Below are 12396 nucleotides of genomic sequence, written 5' to 3'. Positions count from 1 at the left end.
ATACCACTCACCAGAAAGTCTACCTAAACTAAAATTTCTTTTTCTTACATGCTATTTTTTGACATGTTTATATGTTTTTATTGATTTTTTTACAGAGAGAGGAAGGAAGAGAGAGATAGAAACATTGATGTGAGAGAAGCATCAATCGGTTGCCTCCTGCATGCCCCCTCTGGGAATTGAGCCTGAAACCTGGGTATGTGCCCTGACTAGGAATCGAACCAGGACCTCCCAGTCCTTGGGAGGAAGCTTAATTCACTGAACACACCAGCCTGGTCCAATATGCTATTTCTAGGAGAAAAAGTTACATGAAAAAAAAAAAAAAGTAATATAGAAAATGATTTTTTTAAATCAGCTCACTTGCTACTTATTATTATTATTATTATTTTGTTAATCTTCACCTGAGGAGATTTTTTCCATTGATTTTTAGATATAATGGGAGGGAGAGAGAACATCAATGTGGAGAGAGACACATCGATTGGTTTGATTGGTTATCTCCCACATGACCCCTGGGGCTGAGATTGAACCCCGCAACCCAGATACGTGCCCTTGACCAGGAATCAAACCCAAGACCCTCCAGTCTGCAGCCAGCACTCTAACCACTGAGAAAAACTGTCCAGGGTGCTACCTCCTTTTTTAATGGAACTAGGTAGTGAGAGTTGCTATTCATACTAATGTGAGAGAGTGTGCCTTTTAAAGAAGCAAGTGCTTTTCCTTCATCTTTGTGTTTGGATTCTTTGAAGAGTGGGGGGCCTGCTACATGCAGTAATGTTCAGCCAGCCCCTCTTAACCATTCTGCACAAATGAGAGATTCTGTATTTAGAATGTAAGATTGTCTACAAGAATTTTGCACAATGGAATACTGCATGGCTCTAAAAAAGAAGGAACTCTTACCCTTTTTGACAGCATGGATTGACCTGATTATTATGCTAAGCAAAATAAGCCAGTCAGAGAAAAACATATACCATTTGATCTCCCTTATTTGTGGAATCTAATAAACAAAATAAGCTGACAAACAAAATAGAACCAGAGGCATGGATGCATGAAACAGTCTGACTGAGGTCAGAGGGGTCTGGGGGGACTGCACGAAAGAAGGTGAAGAGATTAGTCAAAGAACATATGTGCATAACCCATAGACAGACAACAGTGTGGTGGTGGCCAGAGGGAAGGGGTGCTGGGGGCTGGATGGAGGTGGGCAGAGGGTGGGTAATGGGGGATATCTGTAATAATGTTAATAAAAATAAAGTAGAAAAAAATGTGGAAAACCATATTTTTTATAACTGAAAGTAACACAGTATTAAAGATGACTGCTTAATTTAAAAAAAGAATTTAGATTCAGGTAAACAAAATGCAATTTATCTCTGCAAAGAGCTTCTGTTTAAATAACTATTACTGTTGTTTGGAAATAATAAATTGGATTATAATGGATGAAACGTACATAATAATTTGTCAAAAGAAGAATAGTCCTATTGATAATAATTTTGTCAAAAAAAAACACATCTTTTCATGAAGAGATATTATGTTATCCATAAATAAGTAGAAGTAATATAATTTTTAGGAACTAGAAATTAGTCCCAGTTGGACCACTATTTGGTCTGGGGCAGTGTATCTACATTCCTGGGTTTCATTTTTCTCATCTATAAAATGGGAGTGACAATTGCTACTTCCTTAGTACTTTACAGTGATGATTTAAGGATAAATAACATATTAAAAAGTGCCTCTGCCCTGGTTGGTTTGGCTCCGTGGTTAGAGCATTGGCTCGCGGACCGGAGAGTCCTGGGTTTGGTTCCCGCTAAGGGCATGTACCTTGGTTGCAGCTTGTCCCTGGCCCCAGTTGGGGTGGTGTGAGTGATGTTTCTCTCTCTCTCTCTTCCTCCTTCTGTCTCTCCCACTCTATCTGAAGATAAATTTTAAAATTTTAAAAAATGTCCTCAGGTGAGGATGAAAAAAATTTTTTTTGCTATCCATTTACCCCTCTTCTTGATGGAGATTACTGAGTATTTTAAGAGATCATTTTTATTTTTTTTATTATTATTATGTTTTTTTATCCTCACCTGAGGATATTTTTCCATTTTTGTACAGATACAGTAGGAGGGAGAGAGAGGAAGGAGAGAGAGAGAGAAACATCGACGTGAAGGGACACATCGAGTGGCTGCCACCCGCACGACCAACCAGGGCCAGGGACAAACTGCAACCGAAGTACGTGCCCTTAGCAGGAACCGAACCCGGGTCTCTCCGGACCGCAGGCCGACACTCTAACCGCTGAGCCAAACTGGCCAGGGCTTAAGAGATCATTTTTAAAGAGTCTTGGTCAAGAACTACATGTAGCTATTTCAAGCATAAAAATTGATACAAAAAATGTCATGCTCTTGAAATCAAGGTCAGATTTCTCATTACAAATTTTGAAAGGATTTTATTTGGATGTTTTATATAAATTTGATATTTCATAATTGCCCTATTACCTTCGGGTCAAACAGTACCTAGTAATGGCTTTAATGGTCTAATCATCTCTTCCTAAATATTCATCTTTATGTTCTTCAATGGCCTTCCACTTAGTTCCCCTACAACACACACCAGTCTTATTCCCTACCTCATAGGTATGCTTCTTTTTAAAAAAATTCTCACCCAAGGATATGTTTATCGATTTTAGAAAGAGGAAGAGAGAGAGAAACATCCATGTGAGAGAAACATTGATCAATTGCCTCCCATACACACCCAGACTGGGGATCAAACCCAAAACCTAGGTATGTGCCCTGACCAGGAATCAAACCTGCAACATTTTGGTGTACAGAACAACACTCCAACCTACTGAGCCACTTGGTCAGGGCCACTGGTGTGCCTCTTTTGAATGAAGCATAGATTTGATTTCATCGCCATATGTCAGTCTCAGGTCCCAACTGCAAGATTTCAATGAGATCATCAAGTTTACACCTAGTGTTATAATCTCAAGTTTACTTTGCTTGCTACCTATGTTCTGTGTGTTTGTACACAGACGTCTAAGGCCGTAAGTGTTGTTTCTGGCCTCTTTTGTAACTGTTTTCTCCTATGAATCACCAGGCACCTCCTGCTCCCTTATTCTTTCTCTGTCGTGCCTATCACTCTTTGGAGTAACTAGATTCACAGGTTTACCTGGGTGCTTTCCTCCCTTCCCTCGTCTATTCTCTTTTCAAGTTCCATGGATAGATTATTTTTTATCTGGTAAACTCCTGAGTTAATTATTATTTTCCAATTTTGTGAGATGCCTTTCATCCCAAACCAAAAACCCATCCTTTTCATATCATACTTACCCAGAAGCAAAATTCATGAATCCAAATTTAATAATATGAAACCATCCTCATGACCTGCCCCTCATGTTTCAGACCTTCTTGCTTTCAAACTTACAAATGTCAGTAGAAAAACACAAAGGAAATAACCAACTGGGCTCCCAAGTCTTAAACTTTATAGTCTCTTAAAAATGCTTCCTCTCTTTTCTGGTGAAGTCATTCATTCCCACAAGAGACAGAATGACCATTTTTCAAAGTCCTAGGCATTACCTTCAAGCAACCAATCTCTTCCACTCACCTCAGCCAATCTACGGTCCTGTCATTTCTCCCTCCCTGGGCTCTGCCTCAGTTCAATCTCTTCTGCATGGCCTTAACTGCAGCCCTCATTATACCCTGCTTGAAATAACACAATGGTCTCTTTTACAGTTTAGTCTTCACACTGTCATCAGAATTATTGTCTGGTGCTTCTCAAAAATTGTCAAAAGCCCTGGCCGGTTTGGCTCAGCGGTTAGAGCGTCGGCCTGTGGTCCAGGGAGACCCGGGTTCAGTTCCTGCTAAGGGCACGTACCTCTATTGCAGTTTGTCCCCGGCCCTGGTTGGTTGTGCAGGTGGCAGCCACTTGATGTGTCCCTTTCAAGTCGATGTTTCTCTCTCTCTCTCTTCCTCTCTCTCCCTCCCACTCTACCCAAACAAAAAATGGAAAAATGTCCTCGGGTGAGGATAAAAAAAAAATTTGTCACCCGAGACTAGAGTCACATCCTGACAGCTGTTGTCCTGGTGTGCTAGAGTTCTCAGAGAGAATCTTCTGGTCTTGATTCACTGGCAAGGGCAGTCAGTGTCCCCGTTAGTGCCCAGGTCAGAAACATACCCTCGCCAGCTCCTAGATGGAATGGGTTGTCTGGCATGTTTCCTCATACCTATTAGGGAGTTGGTACCTGCCACAGTGTGATAACCCTTTTTTCTGTTCTTCTAGAAAAAAAAAAAATTGTCAATAGCCCTTATTACTACATAGTGAAATTCACTACTTTGACCTTCTCTTCTGGCCTCATCCTATATTTTGTGCCAATGCTGTGCAGTGAGCAACTTGCAATCCCCTGACTATATCATTTACTTTTCATACTTTGCAGCTTTTCCCCATTCTCTAGTTACATAACTATGGTTTCATCTCTCCAAGCTCATTTAGAGAACCTTCTCTGATTGTCCTCCTGCCCGACACCTGCCAAAGTTAATCTCTCCTTCCTTTAGTTGTTCCTTGAGCTCACCCACTGTATTTCTGTCTCCTGTCAGACAAGGAACGTATCATAATCTTTTCTTCATCTTCCCCAACACCTGACTCAGAACCTGGCACATAAATGCTTGAATTATTAGATTCCCAAGAATTTGTGAGCTGGTTGATCTTACACTGTTTGCTTGAAATTTGCAATGGTGGAAGTATTTATAGTGTGGAAATCGATAACACTGCAATAGAAACATTTTCAAAAGAAGAAATAGTCACTTCTTAAACAGTTACCAGCCCACCACTGATTATATAAGTGATACATGAATCTTGTCAAAATCAACTGTCCTTTTAATACCCTTCAGGCTCCTCTCCAAAACTAAACAGTTTGGTGTGCATCTTCTAGACATGCCTTAGGTGTTATAATATTTGCTGAGTCTAAGGTAATTCACTGCCTCTCACCCATGAAACCTTCTTGGACTGTCCCTGGGGTCACGCCTGTGACTTTCCTCTAAACTCCCTCGGCCCCAGCTCCATCCTTTCTAACGTTTACATGCTTGTGTTAGTAAGATTTTAAGTTATTTGGAGAAAGGCATCATTCATACCTAAATGTCTGTGTTTTCTACAGAATAGACCCTCTCTGAGATGAACAAGTTCTGGGGCCCGAGTGCACAGCACAGTGACTGTAGTTAACGATACTGTATTATATACTTGAAAGTTGCTAAGAGAATAGATCTTAAATGTTCCCAGCACACACCCCTCCAAAAAAATGGCAGCTATCTGAGGTGATGGTGTTAACAACCCTTGTTGTGATAATCTTTTCACAATATATACGTGAATCAAATCATCATTTTGTACACCTTAAACTTACATACTGTTATATGTCAATCATATCTTAAGGAATATGGAAAAAATTAAATTAAAAGAACAGACTGTGGCCTAGGCAGTGTGGCTCAGTGGATTGAGCGTCACCCCATGGACTAAGAGGTTGCCAGTTTGATTCCTGGTCAGCGCACATGCCCAGGTTGCGGGCTCCATCCCCAGTAGGAGGCATGCATGCAGGAGGCAGCCAATTGATGTTTCTCTCTCACATTGATGTTTCTATCTCTCTCTCTCTTCCTCTCTCTCTAAAAAAATCAATAAAAACATATTTTTAAAAAAGAACAGACCCTGAAAAATCTCCACTGTTTACTTCTTTCATCCAACACCCGCTGGGGACTGGTGCTGTCTGAGTACACCATTAGACAGGAAGGTGCAAACAACAGCAGGGTGGACTAGAGGGGTTTTTGTTTTTATTTTTATTTTTATGGTTATTGTAATTATTGTTTTTGTATAAACGACACCTTCATTGGTCAGGGAATAAAAGTCAAAGGGAGAGGACTATGTTTTTATCTGTTAGCATGTCTGTAGGTAGGTAAGGCCTTCACCTCTTCCTATTTCATTCTACCCGCCTGGAGCACACAGGACAGGAGAGAACCTCTGTGCTCTCAGAAAGCGGAGATGCCAATGCTCACAGCCTTTCCTGTGGGTGTGAAGCTGCCATCTGACCAGTAAATCTACTGTCAAGAAACTACTACAGCCCTGGCCGGTTTGGCTCAGCGGTTGATCATCGGCCTGCGGACCAGAGAGTCCTGGGTTCAGTTCCCACTAGGGACACGTACCACAAAAAAAAAAAAGAAAGAAAGAAACTGCTACAGCCTGAGGGCCAACCTTGAGTTATAGACCTAAATTGCAGATACAGAGAAGAGGTTGGATTTAACAAGCCCATTGCAACTGAATTTCTTTATGATCTCCAGAAGCAGAAAGAGTGGGGGTACTTTCAGCAGCCTCTCCCCCATTCTCTGCCACAGCCCCTCCTAAAGTGAGCCACCATGCCATCCTATCTGAAGAACACCAGGAAAAGGGCTGTAGTACATTTAAACAAATGAAGCAAGCTAAACCAGCCCTTTCCACATAGGATTATAAAATTTAGATATCTGAGGCAAGATGATAGAGGTCACAGCTTATAGTCCTTATGAGTTGTTTTCTTAAGCATCAAATGAAAAGGTTAAAGCAAATATGGATATTCATGGGAGAACTTAGTCCTCTTGGATGCTATATGAGAAAGGCAATTAAATCTTCCCCGGAGATGAGGAATTGCAGATCCGGCTACCATGTGCTATCAATCACTTCAGAGCCATTTAGAAAAATTAGGAGATGCTATTCCCCTTAGAAGGAGAAACGGTTCCTGCGTCCTTTTAAAAGTCTTCCTGACATTCCAAGCGTCTTTCTTTGCTTCTTTTCAAATAAGTAAAGAGGGTCTATTCCCTTTCATTCAAAACTTAGGGTAATTATACTACAAGGCTCACTTCTGATGAATTCTAGGAAATGGAATCAAGTTACTGCTAAAGGACAGGAATCCCAAGAGCTCATAAGGGCCAAGGGTCCCCAGAATGTACATTCCCAATACTGGGTCTGACACATCAGCAGAGCAATTCTGAAAAATGTACCCACTTGAGTCACCAATACACTCTTCAAGCAGGATCCCTGACGTTCATCAACCCTAGCAACAATTTTACTTTTTGTTCATAACAGAACATAGGCAATTCCCTTCCCAATTTTGAAAAACATGTTTGGTTTAAAACTTTTGGGTTGGTCAGCTTCAGTGTCTTCCAGATTTGGCATACATTGGGCTTCTCTCTTCTCCGAATATCTTACTTCATCACTGATTTGCATTTCCTCAAATCTAGCAGACCTTGTCAAATTCCCATGCCTTCATCCATGCAGCTCCCTTTGCTCAAAATACACTTCCTTGGAATATATCATTATCAGGCCACATTATAGATTTTTGTTTTTTGTTTTTGTTTTGTTTCCTCCCTTTTCCAATAAGCCATGAGCAGCTTGAGCTCAGGAAATAGGACACACTTATTTTTGTTCATCCAAAGGCTATCACAGTGTCTAGTACATAGTGGGTAATATATAATGTCAAATGAAAGAATCAGTGAGTTTAGGTGAAAGATTTTATGATGTTTGTTGTACTATTGTTCTCAACTTTTATGTAGGCATGAAGGTTTTCAAGAAAAAAAAAATTGGAGAAAAAAGATGAATTGAAAAGAGGTCACTAAAATTCAGAGTTACAATACCTAGGAAGTTGAGTCTGATATATTTAGTCCTTCCCTAAGAGTGGCAAGTCTATGAGGATCTAAAAACTCTTTGACATGTTTAAAGGTGGCTCTGCTTATATATGGGTGTATATTACAGGTGAAGGGAGTGTGGGTAGGAGCCGCCAGGTAGTGACATAACTACAGGAGTAAAATATCCCAGTTTCAGGGAGGGAGGGTCCCTCTTAAGCCTCGGGTCTGTCCGAGAAAGCCTTGAATAAGGACATTGTAAGTGGAATGAAAATCTGAGATGCAGAACTCCACCCCTTCCACACCCTGAGAGCAGAGGCGCTGGATACTGCTCACAGGTGCAGCAAATCTTGCCCCTGGGAAGTGGCCACCAAGGATATTAGCACCTCACCTGGCTCCACAGGTCCAGGTGTCTCCACCACAGGGATCACTTTCTCAAATTCAGATCCTTCTGCTGCACTTGGTGATCTGAATAAGTCAAGACATTTATCCCACCTCACCCATAGCCTTGATCTGACCATCCCACCACCACACCCCTGAATCTCCCCTCTGCAGACTGGGAGCACTTGAATTGTTTGTCATTTTAGAAATTAAGAATTCACAGAACATCTTTGCACACATTGTAGAAACCTTTAGCCCTAGAATTCAACCTCCTCTTCTCTTTCTCCTAATGGCAAATATCCCAAGTAACCTTGTCCTCACCACACCCCAAGCCCTTCTTAATGTGGTTCCATTCTCCGAACAGTGGCCTCTCTTTGGTTCATGTCAATAGTAGCCACAGAGAAACCTTTGGGGAATCAGAACACTTACCTTGAGAACTCTTTTATTTTTGAAGTTTTTCTTCTTTTTAAAATATTTTTTATTGATTTTTTTTTTTTTTTTTTAGAGAGAGAGAGAAACATCTATGTGAGAGAGAAACATCAATTGGCTGCCTTCTGCACACCCCCTACTGGGAATCAAGCCCACAACCCTGGCATGTGTCCTGACTGGGAATCAAACTGGGACCTCTCAGTCCACAGGGCGATGCTCAATCCACTGAGCCACACTGGCCAGGCACCTTGAAAACTCTTACCTAATGAAATTATTAGCTATAGTCTGTTGAGCTCTAATAGTCTGACACTCTGCTAAGCACTAATAATAATGATAGCATTAGATATTCGTTGGGCACTTACTAGATGCCAAGGATCATGGTTAGTGCTACCTTAATTTTCTCACCGAATCCTAGCATAGATCCTTCCTGGTGAGTGGTATCTCCATTCTACACATAAGAAAACTGAGATGCAGAGGATCTAATAAGTGATAGAATCATAATTTGAAGCTAGTCTCCATTTCCAAAATCTGTGCTTTTCACAAATTATGCTAAAGGTCTTTTCCTATGTAATTTAATTTGAAGTGGAATGGGTAACTTGAGTTCTAAAATAGTGTTGAAAAGTAGGCAAAATGTAGCTTCCTTAAAGGGTACATTTCTGCTCCCTTGAAAAACCACACATTTATTTAATTCCTTGAACTAGTAACACTGAACTAAAGGCATGAGGCCAGCAATGTTGCCCCTTAAAATCTCCAGGACTATCAATGCTGCAAGCAAGAGCTAGGGGTAACCCCAGCAGTTTTCCCCAAAGATTATGGACGTAAGAATTCCTGGGAGGTGTCAATAATGGGGTTGAGAAAAAGCTCATTCAATCTCCACTCAGCTCTGACATTTCCTGTGTCCCCAGTTAAATCATTTGATTTTTCTATTACTTAGCTCCCAAAGTACAAAATGGCCTTTGTTGCACTTGTGTTCTATTTTGCTAATCATCTAGAGGAGTCAAATCCAGTGATAAATTAAAAAATTATTTTAAGATTAAAAATAACTGTATAGATTTTTTTAAATGTATGTAGACATTATTACAGAAATCATGGGCTATATTAATGCAAAACCTAAACTCATGTTTCTGGGGCAAAGCTAGTCACCCAGCTGGACAATAACAGTGAGTCTGTTTGGTTTGGAGAATGCAGGGGTTCGTTTCCCTGTTGTGCTTTCCCACATTATAGAGTTCTTCTAAATTTATTTATGTTCATTCTAAAGTCAAAATAACAGAACATATTTCTTAAGTACTACTAAGTGACAAGCACTGTGTTAGAAATACAAAGATGAATAAGATAGAACTTTTGTTCCCAGAATATAGACTAGCAAGGGAGCGAGCCATGTAAACTATCTATGAGAAATTATGAAGAACTGTCGATGGCTTTAAAGCACATATGCTGGAACTTAGGAATTGACGAGGGTTATATCATTCAGGCCAACACCTTTCTGCCTCCTGAAGGAAGGAGGAAGCTGCCATTGCTCAGAATACTTTGAAGGATTTGAATTGAGAATTGTACTCAGAGTTTAAGATTCCCTTTCTGAACATTTTCAATGACTGCACATATCCATCCTTTAAGGATAAGTCAATTTAAGATGTACTCAGAGTTTAAGATTCCCTTTCTGAACATTTTCAATGACTGCACATATCCATCCTTTAAGGATAAGTCAATTTAAAACATTTTTTATAAAAGAGCCTGGAACAGCCCTGGCCGGTTAGGCTCAGTGGTTAGAGTGTCAGCCCTCAGACCAATGATTCATGGGTTTGATTCAAGGGCATGTACTTGGTTGCAGTTTGGTCCCCAGCCCTGGTGAGGATCATGCAGGAGACCACCAGTCAATATGTGTCTCTCACATTGATGTTTCTCTCTCTCTCTCTCTCTCTCTCTCTCTCTCTTTCTCTCTCTCTCTCTCTTTCTCCCTCCCTCCTTCTCATTCTATCTGAAGATAAATAGAAAAATATCCTCAGATGAGGATTAAAAAAATAAATTAAATAAATAAAATAAAATAAAAGAGCCTGGAACATCCTGTCATATCAGAAAGCAAAAAAGCTATCAAGAGATCTTAGGGTCATGTCAATAAAATATAAGAAACAATTTGGAGGGGTTCCTACTGGCCAAACATATGACTGTTTCTGCATCAAAAAGGATAACTAGTCCTGGCCAGGTGACTCAGTTGGGTGGAGCATCGTCCTATACACCAAAAGTTTTCGGTTCGACTCCCTGTCAGGACACATACCTACGTTGCAGGTTAGATCGCCAGTCTGGGCACATACAGGAGGCATCTATATGATTGATGTTTGTCTCTCACATTAATGTTTCTCTGTCTCTCCCCCTCCCCTTTCTCTCTCTCTTTAAAATATATAAAAACATATCCTCAGGTGTTGATTTTAAAAAAGGGTAACTACATTGGTTTAAAACACATCAAATGGGACTTCCGGTCAAGATGGCAGCGTAGGTAAACACGGTACTGGCCTCCGCCAACAACCACGTCAAAATTACAACTGAACTACAGAAAAACCATCCTTCAGAACCACCCAAAATCAAGCTGAATGGAAGTCCTACAACTAGGAAATTAAAGAAGAAGCCACATCGAGACTGGTAGGAGGGGTGGAGGCGGACGGGCTGGTCCCACACCCACGTGTGGCGGATAAAAATCAGGAGGACACCTCGGCTGGGAAGGTCCTTCCTGAGCACTGAGGGGTCCCCGTCCCACACCAGGTGCCCCGCTCAGGGTTCCAGTGCCAGGAAGAGAAGTCGCCATAACTTCTGGCTGGAAAAACCAGCAGGAACTGAGGCAGAGGGAGGCTGAGGCTTCTGGAGCCCCAGGCAGCTCCTCTTAAAGGGCCTGCTCCCAGACTTACTCAGTCTTACTCAGACTTACTCGGACTTGCTCCCTCTGAGCTCCAGTGTGGGGAAGGAAACTTGAAAGGCACCAGAGACATACAAGGAAGAACTGAGTGATTTGGCATTGGGGCAAGGGCTGGAGAGGCAGCTTTCTCCTGGACAGACGTGATGGTGGAGGCCGTTGTTCCTTTTGTGAGCCCTTCCCCCATGAGGCCAGCAGACAGCCACCATATCTGGGACTCCAGCAACCGGGCTCACACTGTTTGCCTTGCCGTGGTGATTTCCTGAGGTCCTGCACCACCCAACCTTCAGGCCCACCCAAGCTGTTTCCAATGGTTTTACCACAGAATTGGCCTATATTGGATTCTGCTTTAGATTTTTCTAAAATCTCTCAAACAAGCAGCACCTGGTCTCAGCAAGCCCCATACCTCTTGTTAAGTAGCCCCAGGCCTGGCATTAGAAGCAACCAGCCTTAGTTCACAACTTGGCTTTTCCTGGGCACCTCCAAGCCCAGCACAAGGAGCAGCCATCTGTAGACCACTGTGTAGCTTATGCCTGGTGGCCCTGGGTAGAACACAGGCAGTGGCTGACCTTGCCCCACAGCCAGCACACCCAGTGGACAGTTTCAGAATACTCCAAAGCACCACCACCCAACCACCTCCACAGGTGACACACTCAAGAAATGGACTCAGTGGGTACCAGAACCCTGCTGAAGTAAGTTTTGCTCTGTGTGGTGGGCCCCTGCACAGCTGATAAGTCAAGGCAGTCAGAGGTTGGTGGATAGTGGACACAGCCAGTCCTTGCAGCTGATCAGCCTGAGTAAAATCCTCTCACTGATGTGCCAACAGCGATCAAGACTCAATTACAACAGGAGGGTATAAAGTCTACACGAGGGGTGCACCTCGAGGGCCCAGCTGAGAGACCAGGGAGGCTGTGCCACTGGACCCTACAGGACACCCACTATAGTAGGCCACCCTAGGAAGCCCAGGAGACACAGCAACTCTACCTAACACATAGAAACAAATACAGGGAGGCAGCCAAAATGAGAAGACAAAGAAACATGTCCCAAATGAAAGAACAGATTAAAACTCCTGGAAAAGAACTAAACGAAATGGAGATA

General features: G+C 42.0%; 1 non-coding gene across 1 annotated transcript; it reads left to right on the top strand.

Moving 5' to 3' along the window:
* The first annotated feature begins 3999 nt into the window (after window positions 1-3999).
* On the top strand, window positions 4000-4128 carry LOC118619459. The gene has a single exon (XR_004957234.1). It is a non-coding gene; the product is annotated as a small nucleolar RNA SNORA3/SNORA45 family (small nucleolar RNA).
* Window positions 4129-12396: the final 8268 nt, after the last annotated feature.

This window comes from Molossus molossus, unplaced genomic scaffold (assembly GCF_014108415.1).
Source record: "Molossus molossus isolate mMolMol1 unplaced genomic scaffold, mMolMol1.p scaffold_m16_p_6, whole genome shotgun sequence".
In the NCBI taxonomy this organism is placed as follows: Eukaryota; Metazoa; Chordata; class Mammalia; order Chiroptera; family Molossidae; genus Molossus; species Molossus molossus.
The sequence above is the reverse complement of the archived record's forward strand: the minus strand, read 5'-3'. Positions and strand labels throughout refer to the sequence as shown.